A 23,232-nucleotide genomic window follows, 5' to 3' on the forward strand; every position below is an offset into this window, starting at 1 on the left:
TGGTCAAAGAGGTAGATTTTAAGGAGCTTTTTGCAGGAGGAAAGAGAGGTAGTGAGGCGGAGAGGTTTAGGCAGGGAGTTCCAGAGCTTGGGGCCTAGGCAATAGAAGGCACGGCCACCAATGGTTGAGTGATTATAATGAGGGATGCTCAGGGGTTGTGGGGCTGGAGGAGATTACAGAGGTTGGGAGGGGTGTGGTCATGGAATGATTTGAAAACAAGATCAGAATTTTGAAATCGAGGCGTTGCTTAACAGGGAGCCAATGTAGGTCGGCGAGTAACAGGGGTGATGGGTGGGCGGGACTTGGTGCGAGTTAGGACACAGGCAGCCAAGTTTTGGATCACCTCGAGCTTACATAGGGTAGAATGTGGGAGGCCAGCCAGGAGTGTGTTGAAGTAGTCAAATCTAGAGGTAACAAACGCATGGACGAGGGTTTCAGCAGCAGATGAGCTGAGGCAAGGGCGGATGTCATGTATGTAACCACAATGTAACACCACTGTATTACTGTATACACTCATCCTAGATGCACACCTTGACCACAAGGGGTGAACTTGTGGGAGACACTCCTTACCTGATCACACAGGTATAAAAAGAGAGATCCCACGCAGGGTCATCGTCTTTGGAGTCCTATGAATAAAGAGTTAAGGTCACTGAGTGACCTTGTCCCCAGAATGTGCCTCGTGTGGTTTCATACTGTAGACTTTACATTGGTGACGAGAAACGGGAATTCACGACCCACAAGAATGGCCACTGGTAGCACAGAGGAACGGTACTGTGTTGGGGGAGACTGGGAGGATTTTGTCGAGAGGCTTCAGCAAAGCTTCGTTACGGAAGAATGGCTGGGGGATGCAGCGGCCGACAAGCGAAGGGTTCATCTTTTGACCAGCTGCGGACCAAAGACTTACGCGCTCATGAAGGACTTACGAGCACCCGAAAAGCCGGAGGACAAAACCTTTGAAGAACTTAGTAAATTGATCGGGGAGCACCTCAAACTGGCAAGTAGCATACATATGGCCCAACACAGATTCTACACCCACCGACGTCGTGAAGGACAGAGCATACCGGACTTCGTAGCGGACCTCCAGCCTTTGGCCAGCCTCTATAAGTTTACAGACGCCTGCAGGGGGGAGATGCTAAGGGACTTCTTTATCGAGGGCATTGGTCATGCGGGAATTTTCCGCAAATTAATTGAGACCAAGGATTTGACCTTGGAAGCGGCGGCATTGATAGCTCAAACTTTCATGGCGGGGGAGGAAGAGACGAAAATAATATACGTGCCCAATTCTGCCTCGAACATGGCGATGGATCAGGGAGTCAACATGATCAATGCGACTCAGAGCCCCGCAGGCAGGCAGGGGCAGTCCGACACTCCCCAGGCAGCAATAGACCCCAGAGTAGGACTTCAACAGAGACAATGGCAGGCTGAACGGACATTCACGCCATCACAGTAGACAATGCGGCCCGGAATGGGGCCATTGACACGCACTAATAGGGTACTTAAGAGCAGTCAAAGGGACAGTCAGCGCGGAATGCCTGGCCATAGTCCCTTTGTTCCCAACAATGGAAACTTTAACTCATGCTGGAGGTGTAGGGGAAAACACTCAGCTAGATTTTGCAGATTTCAATAGTTTGTCTGCAGGAAGTGCAATCTCAGTGGCCACTTAGCTCGAATGTGCAGGAAGTCTGCAAGCAGACTAATATATGAGGCGGATGGACCAGAAGAGGGTTCTTTGAGGCCGGATGACTTTTGGGGCAAATTGATGGACGCCGAGGTTCAGCGGGTCCATGAGGGTTTTATTAAATGGTATCCCAGTACGCATGGAGCTGGACACTGGGGCCAGCCAGTCACTCTTGGGCATTCAGCAATTTGAGACGCTCTGGCCACTTAAAGCCAGTAGATCCAAATTAGCACGAATTGAGACATAATTACAGACTTACACTAAAGAAATCATTCCGGTGCTAGGCAGTGCAATGTTGGCTGTCACACACAATGGGTGCCGCTCTGGATTGTCCCGGGCAATGGCCCCGCACTGTTGAGGAGGAGCTGGTTAGCCGAGATGAACTGGAAATGGGGGCATGTTCATACAATGTCATCTGTGGAGCGAAGTCCGTGCTCACAAGTCCTACAACAATTCGATTCGCTATTCCAACCTGGCATCGGGACTTTCAAAGGCACTAAAGTAATGATACACATCACCCCGGACGCCAGGTCAGTGCACCACAAAGCCAGAGCGGTGCCGTATGTGATGCGGGAAAAGATTGAGAGCGATTTGAACCGGCTGTTGAGATAGGGCATCATCTCGCCTGTTGAATTCAGCGACTGGGCGAGTCCCATCATTCCCGTCCTAAAAGCGGATGGCTCTGTCAGGATCTGTGGCGACTACAAGGCCACCATCAATCGGGTGTCCCTACAAGATCAATACCTGCTCCTGAGAGCGGAGGACCTCTTCGCCACGCTGACAGGTGGCAAGCTGTTCACCAAGTTGGACCTCACTTCAGCCTATATGACCCAGGAACTGGTCGACGAATCTAAACTACTGACCACCATCACCACGCACAAGGGACTGTTCGTTTATAACAGGTGCCCGTTTGGCATTCGATCAGCGGCCGCGATTTTTCAGACCGGGTAGGCCTGTGACTCAAGAAGTTTAAATGTGTATTCTTAGCTCCTGAGGTTGAGTTTCTGGGCAGGAGGGTTGCTGCAGATGGAATTCGGTCCATCGAATCCAAAACAGAGACGATTCGACGAGCACCCAGGCCCTGCAACACATCGGAGTTGCGTTCATTCCTGGGACTGTTGAACTATTTCCGGAACTTTCTGCCGAACTTGAGCATGTTGTTGGAGCCACTACACATGCTCCTGTGTAAGGGTTGCAATTGGTTTTGGGGGGACTGTCAGGAACGGGCTTTTGATCGGGCGCGAAAGCTACTTTGTTCAAACAAGTTGTTGACCCTGTACGACCCCTGTAAAAAATTGGTTTTGACATGTGGTGCATCATCCTATGGGTTTGGGTGCATGTTGCAGCAGGGCAATGTTGAGGGTCAATTACAACCTGTGGCTTATGCCTCCAGGTCGCTCTCTCAAGCAGAACGGGGATATGGGATGGTCGAGAAGGAAGCGCTTGCATGTATCTATGGTGTAAAAAAAATGCATCAGTACCTCTTTGGTAGGAAGTTTGAATTAGAGACGGACCACAAGCCGTTAACATCCTGTTGTCAGTCAGCAAGGCTATCAATGCCAACGCATCAGCTCGCATACAGCGATGGGCCCTCATGCTGGCTGCTTATGACTACACCATCCGGCACCGGCCCGGCACTGAAAATTGCGCTGATGCGCTCAGCAGGCTTCCACTGGCCACAACTGAGGGGGCAGCGGAGCAAAGCGCTGAGATGGTCACGGCTGTTGATGCCTTTGACAGCGCAGGCTCCCCCATCACAGCCCACCAGATCAAAATCTGGACAAACAGAGATCCCCTCCTATCCCTGATTAAGAAATGTGTCCTGACTGGGGATTGGACGCCCCCACACAGAGCATACCCTGAGGAGATCAGACCGTTTCACAGACGGATGGATGAGCTCTCCATCCAAGCCAACTGCCTACTATGGGGCAGCCGGGTAGTTATGCCCCAGAAGGGCAGGGAGGCATTCATCAGGGAACTCCACAGCGAGCACCCAGGCATTGTGCTGATGAAGGCCATTGCCCGGTCACACGTTTGGTGGCCTGGAATTGATTCAGACCTGGAACACTGTATTCGCAGGTGCAAGACATGTGCCTAGCTGGGTAATGCCCCCAGGGAGGCCCCGCTCAGCCCGTGGCCCTGGCCCACCATGCCACGGCCATGCATTCATGTTGACTACGCGGGCCCGTTCATGGGAAAGATGTTCCTTATTGTGTTAGATGCGTACTCGAAATGGATCGAGTGCATCATTCTGAATTCATGCACGTCATCCACCACCGTGGAAAGCCTTCGTGCGATCTTTGCAACCCATGGCTTGCCGGACATCCTGGTTAGTGATAATGGCCCATGTTTCACAAGCCACGAATTCCGAGAGTTTATGTCGGGTAATGGCATCAACCACGTCAGGACTGCGCCGTTCAAGCCGGCCTCCAATGGCCAGGTGGAACGTGCGGTAGAAATCATTAAGCAAGGTATGCTCAGGATTCAAGGACCCTCCCTACAATGCCGCCTATCGCGTCTCCTGCTGTCCTATAGATCCTGACCGCACTCGCTCACGGGGGTCCCGCCCGCAGAGCTACTGATGAAACGGACACTCAAAACTCGGTTATCCCTCATTCACCCAGTCCTGACCAACATAGTTGAGGGCAAGCGCAAGTCACAAAACGAGTACCATGACCGTAATTCGAGGGGGAGATGTATAGAAATAAATGATCCTGCATTCGTCCTCAATCACGCCATGGGGCCCAAATGGCTTGAGGGCATTGTAATTGACAAAGAGGGGAATAGGGTCATCGTGGTAAAACTCAACAATGGTCAGATATGCCGTAAGCATCTGGACCAAGTAATTAAAAGGTTCAGCATCGACACGGAGGAACCTGAAGAAGACCATGAGATGGAGCTCACAACACCACCAGTGAACGAGCAACAAGAGCAATCAGAAGAATGCACAGTCCCTGCAGTCAGCCCGGACAGGCCGGAATCATCACAGGTGACAGTCACTCACGTCAGTGTCCAACAACCAGAGCCCCAACTGCGGCACTCCACGAGGGAGTGTAGACCACCTGAAAGACTAAACCTATGATCATAGAAACATAGACATAGAAACATAGAAAATAGGTGCAGGAGTAGGCCATTCGGCCCTTCTAGCCTGCACCGCCATTCAATGAGTTCATGGCTGAACATAGATCCCAATAAGACTTTGTGGGGGTGGGGGGGGCGGCGGTGGGGAGGTGATGTCATGTATGTAACCACAATGTAACACCACTGTATTACTGTATACACTCAACCTAGATGCACACCTTGACCACAAGGTGTGAACTTGTGGGAGACAATCCTTACCTGATCACACAGGTATAAAAAGGGAGGTCCCACGCAGGGTCATCATCTTTGGAGTCCTGTGAATAAAGAGTTCAGTTCAGAGAGTGTGCCTCGTATGGTTTCATATTGTGGAGTAGGGACTTTACAGCGGAGATGGGCAATGTTACGGATGAGGAAATAGACGGTCTTAGTTATGTTGTGGATGTGAAAGCTCATTTCAGGGTCAGATATGAGGTTGTGAACAGTGTGGTTCAGCCTCAGAGTGAAGTTGCAGGATCGAGTCAGTAGCTAGGGAATGGAGTTTGTGGCGGGGACCGAAAACAATGTCTACGTCTTCCCAATATTTCATCCAGAACTTTATGTCGGACAAGCAGTCTGACAAGTTAGAGACCTTGGAGAGGTCAAGAGAAATGGTAGTGAGGTAGAGCTGGGTGTCATCAGCGTACATGTAGAAACTGACGCTGTGTTTTCGGATGATGTGGCCAAGGGGCAACATGTAGATGAGAAATAGGAGGGGGCCAAGAATAGATCCTTGGGGGAGACCAGAGGTAACGATGCGGGAGTGGGAAGAGAAGCCATTGCAAGTGATTCTCTGGCTATGATTAGATAGGAAAGAATAGAACCAGACAAATGCAGTGCCACCCAGTTGGACGATGGTGGAGAGGTGTTGGAGAAGGATGGAGTGATCAATTATGTCAAAGGCTGCAGACAAATCAAGAAGGATGAGGAGGGACATTTTGTCTTTGTCACAGTCACAAAGGATTTCATTTGTGACCTTGATGGGAGCTGTGGCAGGGGCGGAAACCTGATTGGAGTGGTTCAAACATGGAGTTGTGGGAAAGATGGGCACAGATTTGGGAGGCAACAGCACGTTCAAGGACTTTGGAGAGGAAAAGGAGGTTGGAGATGGGGCGGTAGTTTGCAAGGATGGAGGGGTCAAGAATTGCTTTTTTGAGGAGAGGTGTGATGATGGCAGATTTGAGGGAGAGGAGGGCAGTACCTGAGGAGAGAGAACCGTTAACAATGTCAGCGAACATGTGAGCCAGAAAAGGAAGTTGGGTGGTTAGCAATGAGGTAGGAATCAGGTCAAGGGACCAAGAAATGGATCTCATGGACAGGATGAGCTCGGAGAAGTCATGACGGTGGGGATAGAAAAAAACTGATGAAAGATATGAGGCCAGGGCTGGGGCAGTGGGAATCCTTAGAAGAAGTTTGGCCCAGTGGGCTAGGGGAAAAAAGGAAGTGCCAGAGATAGCTGAACAGATCTCAATCTTAGAGACAAAGAAGTCCATGAGCTCCTAAACTTCTTGTTGCAGGTGGGGTAGAGGCAGGGGAAAGGGGTTTAGGAAGATGGTTAGCAGTGCAGAATAGAAGCTGGGATTTATCTTTGTATTCCAGAATGATTGTGAGCAATTTTTTCAGATGAGAGCAGGACCCGATAATTCTTCATGTGGTCCAGCCAGATCGGGCGGTGAATGGCTAAACCAGTTGTCTGCCATATCCGTTCAAGTCTGCGTCCGTTGGACTTAAGGAAGCAAAGATGAGAGCCGTACCAGAGAGAACAAATATTTAGTATCGGTCTTCACGGTAGAAGACAGTAAAAACATCCCAATAGTGGATAATCAAGGGGCTATAGGGAGGAACTTAATACAATCACTGTCATTAAAGAAGTAGTACTAGGTAAAATAATGGGACTAAAGGCAGACAAGTCCCCTGGACTTGATGGCTTGCATCCTAAGGTCTGAAAAGAAGTGGCTGCAGAACTAGTGGAGGCATTGGTTGTAATCTACCAAAATTCCCTGGAATCTGGGGAGGGCCCAGCGGATTTGAAACCGCAAATGTAATGCCCTATTTAAAAAAGAAGGCAGACAGAAAGCAGGATACTATAGACCAGTTAGCCTAACATCTGTTGTTTGGAAAATGCTGGAGTCCATTATTAAGGAAGCAATAGCAGGACATTTGGAAAAGCATAATTCAATCAAGCAGAGTTAGCCTGGTTTTATGAAAGGGAAATCATGTTTGACAAATTTGCTGGAATTCTTTGAGGATGTAACGAACAGGGTGGATACGGGGGAACCAGTGGATGTGGTGCATTTGGATTTCCAGAAGGCATTCGATAAGGTGCCACATAAAAGACTACTGCACAAGATAAAAGTTCACAGGGTTGGGGGTAATATATTAGCATGGATAGCGGACTGGCTAACTAACAGAAAACAGAGAGTTGGGATGAATGGATAATTTTCCGGTCGGCAAACAGTAACACGTGGGGTGCCGCAGGGATTGGTGCTGGGGCCTCAACTATTTACAATCTATATTAATGACTTGGATAAAGGGACCGAGTGTAATGTAGCCAAGTTTGCTGATGATACAAAGATGGGTGGGAAAGCAAGTTGCGAGGAGAACACAAAAAATCTGTAAAGGGATATAGATAGGCTAAGTGAGTGGGCAAAAATTTGACAAATGGAGTATAATATGGAAAAATGTGAGGTTATCCACTCTGGCAGAAAAAATAGAGAAGCAAATTATAATTTAAATCGAGAAAAATTGCTAAGTGCTGCAGTTTAGAGGGACCTGGGGTCCTTGTGCATGAAACACAAAAAGTTAGTATGCAGGTACAGCAAGTAATTAGGAAGGGAAATGGAATGTTGGCTTTTATTGCAAGGGGGATAGAATATAAAAGCAAAGAAATCCTGCTACAACTGTACAGGGTACTGGTGAGGCCACACCTAGAGTTCGGCGTGCAGTTTTGGTCTCCGTATTTAAGGAAGGATATACTTGCATTGGAGGCTGTTCAGAGAAGGTTCACTAATTGATTCCGGAGATGAGGGAGTTGACTTATGAAGAAAGGTTGAGTAGGTTGGGCCTATACTCATTGGAGTTCAGAAGAATGAGAGGTGATCTTATCGAAACATAAGATAATGAGGTGGCTCGACAAGGTGGATACTGAAAGGATATTTCCACTCATAGGGGAAACTAAAACTAGAGGACTTAGGGCGAGAACCTCCACTTTTTTTGCATGCTTAACGGCCACTTAATTCCCAGACGTATAATGCCCAGATATTGCCCATTTAGCCAGAAAATGTAAACTGATGCTCATTTTTAGGAAACTTATCACCGAGCGTTACTTTGCCCATGTGCTTAATACTGGGAAAAAATATTACCGCCTGCCCACTTTTTGTCATCAGAATGGGCAAAATCAATACCCATAATATTGGCCAGCGTTAATTTCCGCGCTGATTTAATGCCGCGATTCAATAATACCGCCCGCCCATTTTTTTTGTCGTAAAGAGCATATTTACTGAAACTCGCGGCCATGGAGATTGCCCTGGGTCAATTTCACGACCTTGCACATATATCGCCCACAATATCACTCGCCCACAAAAAGTGGAAGTGTTCTGAACTAATGCCAGCGGTGTGGCTGGCATTTTTAAAATCCCACTCTTAAGTTAGGAGCTGAGATCTGAATGATTTGCCTGAAAGAGCGTTGATGTGAGTGACAACGCTGACACACTGCTGTGTGTGTGCAGCTCAGACATCAATGGTGCCCATCATCTTGGTGCCAGTTAAAGTTTACGTTGATTGATGTTAAGTTGTATTTAACCCTTTCTTGTTAAGGAATCACCAGTGTGTAACGGCGCAGCGATCTGAGACAATGAGCAACAAGGTAATGTTCAACAACATAAAATTTTATACAAACATTTGTCTAAACTCATAAGTATCACAGCGAATAACACCCAACCCCCGCCCACACCCCACTTTTTCCACCATTGACATAAATCACATGTTCAACATGTCCAGCAACAAATTGCATACACCAGATGGAGATATAACACAGCCATCACCTGTGCACATGCATCTCACTTTCCTTCCCCCCTACCCTTCCCCTCCTCACTCCATGGTGCCTGGCCGAGGAGCTCCTCAGGCAGTGTCTCATTGCGGGGGATGAAGGCAGATGTGGTGGTTGCATGGGTACGGGAGCGGGGGATGCTGAGGGGGCAACATTCTCTGGTGCAGAAGCTGGATCTTGGTCCTTGCTCTCATCTGTCATTTGCAGTGGTGGTGGGGAACCTAGGGGGAGTGCCGCACTCCAGGACCACTGGGGGGCCTGTGGCAGCAGTGTTCCTGGCTGTCGCATCCGGGGCCTCTGCCATCCGCTGAATGTACTCAGTCATGGTGGCCAGGTGTCGGGATATGCCCCCCCAATGCTTTGATGAGCTGGTCAGCAATGTCTACAGTCCCCTCTGCTGTCAAGTCACGCTCATGGAACAGACCTGCCACGTCCACAGGACCTCCGCGGGGTCGGCGCCGCCCTGGGGACAAATGGGGTGCCCTGTGGCGAGGTGCTTGGGGCCAGTACCTCCAGAGTGGAGGTGGGAATGACCGGAGGACCACTAGATGGCCTTGGGATGGAATGGCTTCTGGAGCGTGGTGATGCAGGTTCCTCGAAGTCCGCGCTCTCATCCGTAAAGAACAGACCCAGCGGATTGATGGGCAAGAATCGGAGCTCCTCAGCACCAGATGAAGGATCATCTGCCGACTCCTGCCCCATGCCCCCACCTTCTGGCCTCTGTGGTCTTGCCTGGGTCATGCTGCTAGCTGAGCTGAAAAGCACAAATGAGGTTATTAGAGGAGAAAGGATGCTAGGGTCACAAGGTGAGTCCAGCGCTACACACAGCATATGCACGACAAAAGCACCACCACTCTCAAAATCATCGCAGACATCACATTTCATGACCATCAACACATTTGCATTCCAATAATTTTCATTAGGCCCTCATTATTTCTAGGACAATTTTAGAAATCATCTATCATATATTATTGTTCGGATATGAGTGTGTATGGCATCTATTGAATTTACATCACGCAATGGTGTAAGCTTTACTAACGTGGCATCACTTCAGGGTCTGCAGATGCATCCGTGGCTGTCCGGAGGTGCTTCCCCATAAGTGTGAGCACCTGCTCCTCCATCTCAGTAATGTCACTGGGGACCGGTGGCCCCTACCCATTCGCCTCTGCACGGATCTCATCGTCGATAGCTTCTTCTGTAAAAGGTGACAGGACGACATGGCATGAGATCATTGTGTGATATCATTGCTAGGTGCTGTCACAAACACTGATACAACACATAACCGACAGATGTAATCATGGTTATAATGACAATTATCATTCTTTACCTAAAGACATACACCGTGACCGCAGACTTTGAGTAAAACATTCCCGGTAAAAGTGTAACACCTCACACCTGCTGATCTGCACTCATGACTGTTACAAATCAAATTATGTAAATACATAAGTGTCATGTCTTCAACTATCATTGTAACCCATGTAGAAGCTGACCTAAGTTGTAGACCTTGAGAACATTGAGCACAAGGGGGTGAACTTGTGGGAGACACTCTTAACCTGGACCTTCAGGTATAAAAGGGGAAGCTCCACCCACCTTCATCACTTGAGGTCTTGGTAATAAAGGTAACTGGTCACAGAGTGACCTTCTCTTAAGTATGGGCCTCGTGTGCATTTATACTGTATAGTAAGGACATATCATTGGCGACGAGAAACTGGGATTTAAACCACGCGAGCATGGCCACTAGCAGCACAAAAGAGAGGCACTGTGTTGGTGATGATTGGGAAGACTTTATTGAGAGACTACAGCAAAGTTTTGTCACTAAGGAATGGTTGGGACAGGATTCGGTCGACAAACGCAGGGCTCATCTCTTGATGGTTTGTGGATCCAGAATGTACTCCCTGATGAAGGACCTTCTAGCGTCAGAGAAGCAGACGGACAAGCCGGTCGAAGAGCTCAGTAAGTTGATCGGGGAACACTTTAAACCGGCGAGCAGCATGCACATGGCGAGACACCGGTTTTACATGCACCGGCAGATCTCCGGCGACTGACGAGCCTATGTAAGTTCACAGATGCATGCAGAGCGGAGATGCTGCAAGACTTTTTTATTGAGGGCATCGGGCACGCTGGGGTTTTCAGGAAACTGATTGAGACAAAAGACTTCATCTTGGAAGTGGTGGCTCTGATAGCCCAGACATTTATCTCAGGGGAGGAAGAGATCAGAATGATGTATGACAAAAATCTTGGCTCAAATGCGGCAAACGACATGGGAGTCAACATTGTTAACACAGCACACAGTTCTCTAGGCAGACAAGGGCAATCGGACATGCCCCAGCATATAGTTGAACCGAAAGGGGGAATTCAACAGAGACAATGGCTAGCTGAATGGCGATTCATGCCATTGCAATGGACAATGCAGCCAGTAATGGGGCCATCAACACCTGTTAATGGTGCGCTTAAGGACAGTTACAGAGACAGTCAGAGACGATCCACTGGTAATGGACCTTTTGTTTCCAACAAAGGAGCCTCCAGCTCATGCTGGAGGTGTGGAGGCAAACACCGAGCCAGAGCCTGCAGGTATCAGCAATATACCTGCAGAAACTGCAACGTCAGCGGTCACTTGGCGTGTATTTGCAGGAAGCCTACAGCCAGGTTGATGTATGAGGAGGACGGGCCCGATGTAAGCCCTACAAGGCCAAATTAATACTGGGGGAAATCATTGGAAGCTGAAGTTCAGCGAGTTCATGTGGAGCACATATGCAGTTCATATACCAGGACGCCACCGATAATGATGGAAGTGCTCCTCAATGGCATCCCAGTATTAATGGAGCTAGACACGGGGGCCAGCCAGTCCCTGATGAGTATCAAACATTTGAAAGGTTATGGGTGTCCAAGGCCAGGAGGCCAAAATTATTGCCGGTTGTCGCACAGCTACGGACATATACAAAGGAGATCATTCCGGTGCTAGGCAGCGCCACGGTAGTCGTGACCCACAAAGATTCAGAGAACAGGTTGCCACTCTGAATTGTCCCGGGGGATGGTCCCGCACTACTGGGGAGGAGTTGGCTTGCTGTCATGAACTGGAAATGGGGCGATGTCAATGCAATTTCTTCTGTGGAGCGAGTATCATGCTCACAGGTCCTAGACAAATTTGACTCGTTATTTCAACCCGGCATCGGAACTTTCTTGGGGACCAAGGTAGTGATTCACATAAACCCGGATGCCAGGCCAGTATACCACAAGGCCAGAGTGGTGCCATACGTGATGTGGGAAATGATAGAATGCGAATTGGACCGCCTGCTGAGGGAAGGCATCATCTCACCAGTCGAATTCAGTGACTGGGTGAGCCCGATCATGCAAGGCGGATGGGTCGGTCAGGATATGTGGCGATTACAAGGCCACCATCAATCGGGTGTCACTCCAAGACCAGTACCCGCTACCGAGAGCGGAGGACCTCTTTGCGACGCTATCCGGTGGCAAACTTTTTTCAAAATTGGACCTGACCTCAGCTTACATGACCCAGGAGCTGGTGAGTGAGTCGAAGAAGCTGACCACCATCCCAACACACAAGGGGTTGTTTGAGTATAACAGGTGTCTGTTCGGGATTCGTTCGGGCGCCGCGATCTTTCAGTGAAATATGGAAAGCCTCCTCAAGTCGATTCCAAGGATGGTGGTTTTTCAAGACGACATCCTCATCATGGGTCGCGATACTGAAGAACACCTCCACAAACTGGAGGAGGTGCTATGCAGACTGGACCGGGTAGGGCTGCGACTGAAAAATGCGAAGTGCATCTTCTTAGCTCCAGAGGTAGAATTCCTGGGGAGGAGGGTAGCAGCAGATGGGATCAGACCCACTGCGTCCAAAACGGAAGTGATCTAGAGAGCACCCAGAACCCGTAACACAACAGAGCTGTGTTCGTTCCTGGGGCTCCTGAACTATTTTGGTAACTTTCTTCCCAAATTGAGCACGCTGTTAGAGCTGCTACACGTGCTCCTACGCAAGGGTCACAATTGGGTCTGGGGGGACAGCCAGGAAAAGGCTTTTGATAGAGCATGCAACTTGTTATGCTCGAACAAACTGTTAACTTTATATGACATGTGTAAGAAACTTGTTCGAACGTGCGATGCGTCATCCTATGGGGTCAGGTGTGTGTTGCAGCATGTGAATGCCGATGGTCAGTTACAGCCGATAGCTTATACCTCCAGAAGTCTGTCCCAGGCAGAAAGGGGCTACGGGATGGTAGAAAAGAAAGCGCTAGCATGTGTATATGCAGTAAAAAAAATGCACCAGTACCTGTTTGGCAGGAAATTTGAGCTGGTGACTGATCACAAACCCCTAACGTCCCTTTTGGTCAACAACAAGGCCATAAATGCGAATGCATCGGCCCGCATACAGAGGAGGGCACCTACGTTAGCCGCCTATGACTACACAATTCGGCACAGACCCGGCACTGAAAACTGCGCCGATACACTCAGCAGGCTCCCACTAGCCACCACTGAGGGGGCAACTGAGCATGATGCTGAGATGGTCATGGCTGTTGAAGCTTTTGAAAGTGAAGGCTCACCTGTGACAGCCCGTCAGATTAAAGTCTGGACAAATAGAGACCCGCTACTGTCTTTAGTTAAGAAATGTGTCTTGAATGGGGACTGGGCAGCCACGTACGGGGCATGCCCTGAGGAATTTAAACCATTTCATTGGCGCAAGGATGAACTCTCAATTCAGGCCAATTGCCTACTGTGGGGAAACCGCGTAGTCATGCCCCAGATGGGCAGAGAGGTGTTTATCAGAGAACTTCACAATGAGCACCCAGGCATTGTCATGATGAAGGCAATTGCCAGGTCACACGTTTGGTGGCCAGGGATAGATGCAGACCTGGAACTTTGTGTTCGCAGGTGCAACACGTGTGCCCAGTTGGACAACGCACCCAGGGAAGCCTCCCCTAGCCCCTGGTCCTGGCTCACCAAGTCATGGTCACGCATCCATGTGGACTACGCAGGTCCTTTCATGGGAAAAATGTTTTTGGTTGTAGTAGACGTCTACTCCAAATGGATTGAGTGTGCCATTTTAAATTCAAGCACATCCTCTGCCACGGTAGAATGTCTACAGGCAATGTTCGCTGCCCATGGTCTACCGGACGTCTTGGTCAGCGACAATGGCCTGTGCTTCACAAGCACTGAATTCCAGGACTTCATGGCAGGCAATGGAATCAACCATGTCAGAACAGCACCGTTCAAGCCGGCCTCAAACAGCCAGGCGGTACAAGCAGTGCAGATAATCAAACAGGGGATGCTCAGAATCCAAGGAGGTTCCCTACAAAGCCGCTTATCACGCCTCCTGTTGGCCAATAGATCCCGACCACACGCGCTCACAGGGGTTCCACACGCAGAGCTGCTAATAAAAAGGATGCTCAAAACCAGGTTATCCCTTATACACCCACCATGAAAGAAATTGTTGAGAGCAGGCATCAGTCACAATGTGACTACCATGACAGGAATGCGAGGGCGCGATGTATTGATGTCAATGACCCTGATTTTGTCCTTAATTACGCTGCAGCGTCCAAATGGCTTGCAGGCACTGTGATTGCCAAAGAGGGGAATAGGGTTTTGGTAATTAAACTTATCAATGGACAAATCTGCCGCAAACACGTGGATCAAACTAAAAGGAGGTTCAGCAACCCCACAGAAGAAGCAGAGGAAGAACACGATGTAGAGTTTACTCCACCACAGGTGACCGGACACCGGAACCAAGTGGAGGAGAGCCCAGTCACTGTGGGCAGTCCGGACAGGCCTGAGGCACTGCAAACTGCAGAAACTCAGGCCAGCACCCAACAACCGGAGCCCCAACTCAGGCGCTCTACAAGGGAGCATAAACCACCAGAGAGACTTAACCTGTGATCCCAATAAGACTTTGGCGGGGAGGTGATGTCATGTATTCAACTATCATTGTAACCCATGTAGAAGCTGACCTAAGTTGTACACCTTGAGAACATTGACCACAAGGGGTTGAACTTGTGGGAGACACGCCTAACCTGGACCTTCAGGTATAAAAGTGGAAGCTCCGCCCACCTTCATCACTTGAGGTCTTGGTAATAAAGGTAACTGGTCACAAAGTGACCTTCTCTCAAGTATGGGCCTTGTGTGCATTTATACTGTATAGTAAGGACATATCAATAAGTACATGTAAATCAATGTAATACTTACTCTTGCAGATCCCACAAGGTTGTTTCATCGTTTGCGCCATTGGTTGCCCTCACGCACCTCGTTGGTCGCCGATGAGACCACTTCTGCTATCTCGGTCCATATCTTCTGGTCGGCCTTTGGGCTGGGCTTCCCACGCCCTCCCTGTGTCAAATCACTGCAGCGTAACTCGACCTCCTGCAGGAGGGAGGCATTTGCCTCATCCGATAACCTCCTGTCTCTTTTGCGCCCTCCAATGTGCTCCTCTCCCATTTCACTGCTCTCTCCAGCATCAGTCTCCACAGCGTGCTGTGATGCCTCCTCCATTATAGGCCAAATTCGGGCAAATATGTGGCTGGTAACAGCTACTTTTAGTTTGCCAACTTGCTGTGAAGCTCTAAAGTCTCCTTCCTTCCTCCCAAAGCAGCCACACCACACCCAGACACGCCTTCAGTCCCTCTGAGCTCCCTCTCTCTCTGTTTCCTCTTCTGCGCATGTCATGATGACCCTTGACCTCCTAAATCACAGGAATCGAGCATTGCCATGCCGTTACTAAGGACAGCCACACTTTGCAGCAGAAGGTCAAAAAAATTTAACGCTCCTGCCCATTTTATATCGCTTGCGGTAATGCCCATTTTCAAAAATTGAGACTAGGTGCTTTGAGAATGGCAGAAGCTGGCGATCTGAAAACCCTTTTTTAGCGCCCACACCGGAAAAATCACCCATTTTTGGGCGATAACCACAAAAGTAGAGGTTCTCGTCCATAGTCTCAGAATAAGGGGCCGCCCATTTAAAACTGAGATGAGGAGGAATTTCTTCTCTCAGATGGTTGTAAATCTGTGGAATCTCTGCCCGAGAGAACTGTGGAGGCTGGGGCATTGAATATTTTTAAGGTGGTGATACACAGATTTTTGAGCGATAGGGAAATAGAGGGTTATGAGGAATGGGCAGGGAAGTGGAGTCGAGGCCAAGATCGTTTCAGTCATGATCTTATTAAATGGCAGAGCAGGATCGAAGGGTCAAATGGCCTACTCCTGCTCCTATTTTTTATGTTCTTATGTTCTTATGAATAGCCAGAGTGAGAGAAAGTAATTGTTTTAACAGGAGCTAGGGCATCAATGTTGGTGGTGAGGGTATGTTTGAGCAGATCAGTAGCTCCAGAAATGTCATGGTGAATGGAGGGCCAAAGGCGGGACAGTTGGGTGTTCATAAGTACAGTTGTAAGAGAGTTTGGAGACAGTTTTTTTCATGGGCGATACGTAGGGTTGGAGGGGTTGAAGGAGGATGTGGGCTGGGATCAATACGAGGAAGTGGTCAGAGATGGCCTTATCTACAATTGACATGATGGGAGTAGCGAGGCCATGAGAGATGGCAAGGTTGAGGGTATGGCCATGAATATAGGTTGGTGAGTTTACATGGAGGCAGAGATTAAGGGCGGATAGAGACTGGTGAGTGAGCATGATAAATTGAGATGGAGGCTGAAATCGCCAAGTCATTCGGTGCAGAGCCTGAGGGAGGAAAGCAGTGAAGGTATATGGGTAATAACATTTTTATGGTACTTGGGTGGGCGGTGGAGAATGAGAATGTGAAATGAGAGGTGAGAGGTATGGAATAAGGTGAGATGCTCAAAGAAGGGGTAAGTGCTGGAGGAGTGGGGGAATAGACCAGGGTGTGATTTGCTGATGAGAGTTACACCACCACCACAGCGGTCTGAGCAGGGCAAGTGGTGAAGGGTATTGCCAGACAGGAAGGCTTGATTTAGGGGTAAGGTGTCATCACCCCTTAACCAAGTTTCCATTGGGATCATGATGTTGATGCAATCATCCATGATAAGCTTATGGATGGCAAGGGCCTTGTATGCAAGCGAACAGACATTCTGGAGGGAGATGCGGAGAGGGTCAGTGATGGCTGCCCCCACTGCCATCATCCACTAGGTCAATGCTGGGGGCGAATGATTTGGAACCGGAGGAGATTGGCGAGATTAGCCATAAGTGGGCGTGCTTGGCGGGGAGGTCAGCGAGGGAGTAGGATGGGACAGTTGGGGTTGCTGCTTGTAAGGAGACAGCGATGATTGCCTCGATGGACCCTTCGTAGGCTGCCAAGTGAGGCACAGAGGGAAGCTGTTGGCTTATCTAAGAGGAAGTCAAATCCGGGACTGCAACTGAAGAGTAGGAAGGTCGAAGTGCAATGAAGGATTGGGGTAGGGAGTTGGGAGGGCAGAGTATCCAAGAGAGAAGAGATGAGAGGAGGCATGATGACAGTAGAGTGGTTGGGAGGGGTAGAAAGAAAAGGAAAGGGGGGGAAAAGTGGAAGAGTATTGAATGGCTCGGATCCAGAGTGGCAGCACACAACTTTACCCTAGTGCCTTTCTCCTTTCAGATAGCCAAGAACTGGCATTAACCAATTTGCTGGAATTCTTTGAGGACGTAATAAACAGGGTGGATAAAGGGGAACCAGTGGATGTGGTGTATTTGGACTTCCAGAAGGCATTTGACAAAGTGCCACATAAAAGGTTACTGCACAAGATAAAATTTCACGGGGTTGGGAGCAACATTTTAGCATGAATAGAATATTGGCTAACTAACAGGAAACAGAGAGTCGGGATAAATGGTTCATTCTCTGGTTGACATCTTTCTATCATCAGCAAACTTGGCTATGTTACACCCGGTCCCTTCTTCCAAATTGTTAATATAGATTGTCAATAGTTGGGGTCCCAGCACTGATCACTGCGGCACCCCACTAGTTACGGATTGCCAACCCGAGAATGAACCATTTATCCCGACTCTCTGAATACTGTTACTTAGCCAATCCTCTATCCATGCCAATATATTCATCATCATCATAGGTGGTCCCTCAAAATGAGGTTGACTTGCTTCCACACCAAAAAAAGGATGAGTTCACAGGTGTTTCAATGACGGTCCCGAACTACATCCTGAAGGGTGGAAGATGCCTGTGCGTGCATTTTTTTAACGTGAGGTGGCTATTGCACACCAGCCACCACATGGGCTTGACAGAGCTAGATCTTGGTCCAGTGGCAAGGATTACCCAAGAGAACTGGAGACAGCTCTGCTGCAGGGACCTAATCACCCAACCCCATGAAATTTTGTCTTGTGCAGTAACCTTTTATGTGGCACCTTGTCAAATGGCTTCTGGAAATCCAAATACACCACATCCACTGGTTTCCCTTTATCCATCCTGTCCATTACATCCTCAAAGAATTCCAGCAAATTTTTCAAACATGACTTCCCCTTCATAAATCCATTCTGACTCTGCCTCGCCAAATTATGCTTTTCCAAATATCCTGCTACTGCTTCTTTAATAATGGACTCCAACATTTTCCCAACCACAGATGTTAGGCTTTGAGGGTGTCCTTGAAACTTTTTCTCTGCCCACCTGGGGCACGCTTGTCATGTGGAGTTCAGAGTAGAGCACTTGCTTTGGGAGTCTCGTATCAGGTATGTGGACGATGTGGCCCGCCCAACGGAGCTGGTCGAGTGTGGTCAGTGCTTTGATGCTGGGGATGTTGGCCTGATTGAGAACACTGTTGTTGGTTCGTCTATCCTCCCAGTGGATTTGTAGGATCTTGCGGCGGCAGCGCTGGTGGTACTTCTCCAGCGCTTTGAGGTGTCTACTGTATATGGTCCACATTTCTGAGCCATATAGGAGGGCGGGTATCACTACTGCCCTGTAGACCATGAGCTTGGTGCCAGATTTGAGGTGATGAGGTGATATGAAGTGATGCTGAACTGCATCTGCTATTCCTGCAGATTCTGCTATGTGGCATCATTCACTTACAAATAGAAGAAAAATGGACAGCACATAACTAAATATGGCGAGGGCTGTTTGCTTTCAAAGTGTGCTGCACACAGAAACCTTTTTTTGTTTTTAATTCAGACGGAACATGGATTGAGAAAACTGTCCTTTTAAAAGGAATGTTTTTTTTATATAAATTTAGTTAAATGAAAATGATTTGTATCTTGTATTGACTAGAAAAATCAAACAGACATAGTTACTTTTGGTTTTACACATATAACTACAGTAAAACCAATTTTATTTGAAGATTACTGGGAAAGATGCCTGAACATTAGCAAAGAGGTGTTGAAATGCTAATTGTATTTTGTATTGTTTTTGGTGCTAAAAAGGTTTGTTTATATTTTCAAATATCCAATTTGTACTTTTGCCCAAAATGTACAGAAATACGAATGTGATTATTGCTCAACCTTCCCTGAAAACTGCCATTTTATAAAATCTAAGTGCTTCAAGTAGAATATCTTTATTCTAACATTAAATTAATTGTTTGAAAGAAAGAACTCACATGTATAGCATGCCTTTCCTGACCTCAGGATGTTCCAAAGCGCATAACAGTCAATGCAGTACTTTTAAAGTCATTGTTGTAATGTAAGTGATTGCAACAGCCAATATGCACACTTGAAGATCTGACAAGCAGAAATGAGATAGATGACCAGGTAATCTGTTTTAATGATGTTGGTTGAAAGATAAATGTTGGCCAGGACAACTCACTTGCTCTTCTTCAAAAAGGACCATGGGATCTTTTGTACCGTACTGAGAGGGTAGACAGGGCCTTAGTTCAATATTTCATCCCTCAATGTTATACTGAAATGTCACTTCCATTTATGTGTTCAGGATTGGGAGTGGAACTTGATTCCACAACATACAAAGGCAAGAGTTTTACCACTAAATCTAGACTGATACTTATTTCTTAATAATTTCAGACTACATCATCATCACAGGCGGTCCCTCGAACGAGGATGAATTGCTTCCACATGAGTTCACAGATGTTTCAATGAAGGACCCGATATTCCAGTCCTGAACTCCAATTGAAGGGCTAGAAGATGCCTGTGCATGGATTTTTTTAGCGTGTGGTGATCGTTGCACACCAGCCACCTCACGGTCTTGACAGAGCTAGGCCTTTATCCAGTGGCAAGGGTTAACCAGGACGACTGGAGAGCTGCTCTGCTGCACAGACCTAGTGTACACACTTATGAGGTGTGGGCTGGCCCATGCTGCCCCTGGGCCCTCGGCTCTTCTGGGCGAACATCTGTTAGCAATATGCTGTGTGGAACTACATTTCACCCTTTGCAAAGCGGAGGTTCCAAATTTGCTCATAGGGCTGAAAATTAAGAAATTTCCTGGACAGAAGAACAATATATCAGAGTATAGAGACCAGTGAAGAGGTTTGGATAGCATGATGGTCATGTTGACGGCGTCAATGAACAATGGGGAGTTTCTGGCAGATTGTAAACAGATAAATATAATTCTTGTCTTCAGGACGGGTGACAGATACATTCTTAGCAACTACCATTGGTCTGGATTGGAAGCGTAAAATAAAACAATAATCAGAAGCAAAATGGAAGAGCACCTCTATGAAGATAACTGAATAAACTGGAAGTGGCCGGGTTGAAAGTGGGTTCTGGTCGGGCTTGAGAATTTTAACAAAATTTACCTTTCCACCATCCCAACCCACCCATCCTTGGATTATAATTATAATGGTAAAACACTGGAATCCAAATCTCCAGAAGTAAACTCGATGCAGGCTGGTCAGACCCTTGTACAGTTATCTGATCAGGCTTTATTTGACGTACAAAGAACAGTTCTGGTCAAAGCAACATAAGGTAGCCATTGAGTCCTAGAACCACGACGGAATAGTGTAACAAGGGTAATTCCTGATGATTGAAGCATAAGCTATGAGAAATGATTAGATAAGCTAAAGTACATCAGACTCAAAAAGAGGTTCTTAAAAGGGAATTTAAAGAGGTACAGAATAATTTTAACATGATAGCAAGTAAATCCAAAACAATATTTTCAGATTTGATAAAGTAGGAGTGGAGTGCACAGGCTCGACGTTGCGCACAGTACGTTTAGGACAAATGCCACACTGTGCTTCTTTACATGTCGTGGGGAGGGGGGCAGGGAATCAGCAACTGCCTGAGGCTAGGATGCTGGACTCATTTGAGAAACAGCTAGATGCCATAAAGAGAAGACAATGTGATTGGTATTCTGGAAGGATGAGATCAAATGAGCTTAAGGGTCTTTTTGATCCAAGCCTATCTTGTGAACTTGTGACCTGCTGTCTGTTCCAAAAATAAATGAGTACTAGCATTCATCGAAGACCAATTGAAATGACTAACAAAATTGGTTCAAAATAATCTGTTTCATAATAATAAGCACAAATATATATCAAACTAATACTTATTATTTGAACCCAGTTTTAGATTTATAAGATGATCCACCAAAATTTTCTTTATTCTGCATTATTCTTTGAAGGTAACTGTTAAAATGTTGGATTCCGTGACAATATGACACCTGCTTTCTTTCTCCCAGATCCTAAGGTGTTTGCATCTTGCCTCTGCTGTCGTCTAGGTATCATGTCCTGAGGTTACCTGAATTCAGAGAGAATTTGATATGTAAAGCATGTCAGGCAAAGAGAAAAGGACAGAGAGGAAGATGGCCAGACAGTCTGAGAATTGTTGAAGTGTGAATGAATAGGCCTAATGGCTGCCACATTTAAAAAAAAATTATCCTGCACTTTCACTTTGCTCAAGCTATGTAAACTGTCAGAGAAAAATAGAATAATTATAATTGAGCATCTGTAAATGACAAAACAATTTCGCCTACCAAACCAACAACAGAATGGTTCTACTGTGTGGTAATATGCAGTGTCTATTTTTAGATTATGGGAGTGCTTATCCTTATTATTTTTAACGTAAAGTTTTAATGAAGAAATTCAGATGTAAGCCATTTCCTCCCAACTTCCCCCTTTAAAATGCTTCTCCCGAGGTTTCTTGTGTTTTTATTTAGACTTTCCGTGATCTGCCTGCTGCATTGCATTTGCACATGTCAACGTGAAAGTCATTATTTCCTGGGTTTGCATTGCCAATGCACTCGGGATAAGCTACACTGCTGAGCCACAACAGGTCAGCCAATATTGAGACAAGTCAGGAGTTCTTGGCACAGAAGAGTCTGGAGATTTTTGAATACAGCTTTCTGCAACTGGGAAACAGCTTTCAAAGCATCTTTTGGGCCATTCAAACTGTAAACACCTGGACTTCTCACAGGTCAAACCAGACTTTTGGACACGCCACCTCCTAGTGCTACTCAGGAACAGGTATGGCATTCCCTATTATTGTGGTGGAGGAACAGCACCACAAGATGAAGGAGGCTTAGGCAGCAGTTACTGCAAAAGGCATCACTGCACTTGTCATCACTGAAGTCTTCTCTTCCATGAAACAAAGTTTACTTTGGAATCACAGACGTACCTCCTTCGAACCTACTTTCAAATAATGGGACATTCTCTGAAACTACTATCCATGCTAGCACATGTCAACATATCAGTCCACTTTGCATCTACATGACCGTAAAAATGATCATCGCCACATAAGTGCATCCTTTCCTGGATGACTCTAGCCTCCATCAATGACACAGTGTCATGTCATTCTAATTTATTACGGCAAATTCCAAAGTGAATATGATCAATTTACTCTTTTTTAAATTCCTATGGGCACCAACATGTGCCTTTTCTATACCTCTTCTAGGTGCCAACGGACGACCTGGATTGCAGGTGGTGTTCAGATGCTTATGCTATAAAGAAAGTTTGTTGTACTAAGTTATCCCTCATCATTCTCTCACTACCGTCATTCCCTTCCACATCCTGTGCAACCTGTGGTAAATCCGCAGGAAAGGAGGGGCGAAGCCAACAATGGGAAAACATTAACTCATTAGGATTAATGAGACAGAGAAGGGGGTGGAAAGTTGTGTCTTTGTTGCTTAACAGCGATGCCATGGTGACAGTGTAGGTTCTCAGTCATTAACCAGCCGCTGACAGGATTCTGCTCATGTCAACATCTCCCACGACGTGAGCCAAATGAGTGGCCACTACCTCCATGGCCTTCCCCTTGAAGGGGTGAGGGATATGCTCTCTGGTGGCCTGCCTTTGGTGTGTCAATTTACCCTGCAAGAAGATATGGGAAGATTAATAGTTGAAGAGTGTGTGCCAAGTGAGAGTTGAAATAAGGGATGTGGAGACATCAGGCTGCTAAAGCAGAGGAAGGGCTTTTAGTGTTGTGCATTCAAGTAATTATTATGAGGGGTGCTGTGTAGATATAGTGCGAAATGCTGTGTTCAAGCTCTCCTTAAGCAGAGAGCACTGTGAAGTGTTAGTTCAGCAAATGTACCTTTAAGAGGGTGAACAATGTGCTGG

Source organism: Pristiophorus japonicus, chromosome 2 (assembly GCF_044704955.1).
Source record: "Pristiophorus japonicus isolate sPriJap1 chromosome 2, sPriJap1.hap1, whole genome shotgun sequence".
Classification (NCBI taxonomy): Eukaryota; Metazoa; Chordata; class Chondrichthyes; family Pristiophoridae; genus Pristiophorus; species Pristiophorus japonicus.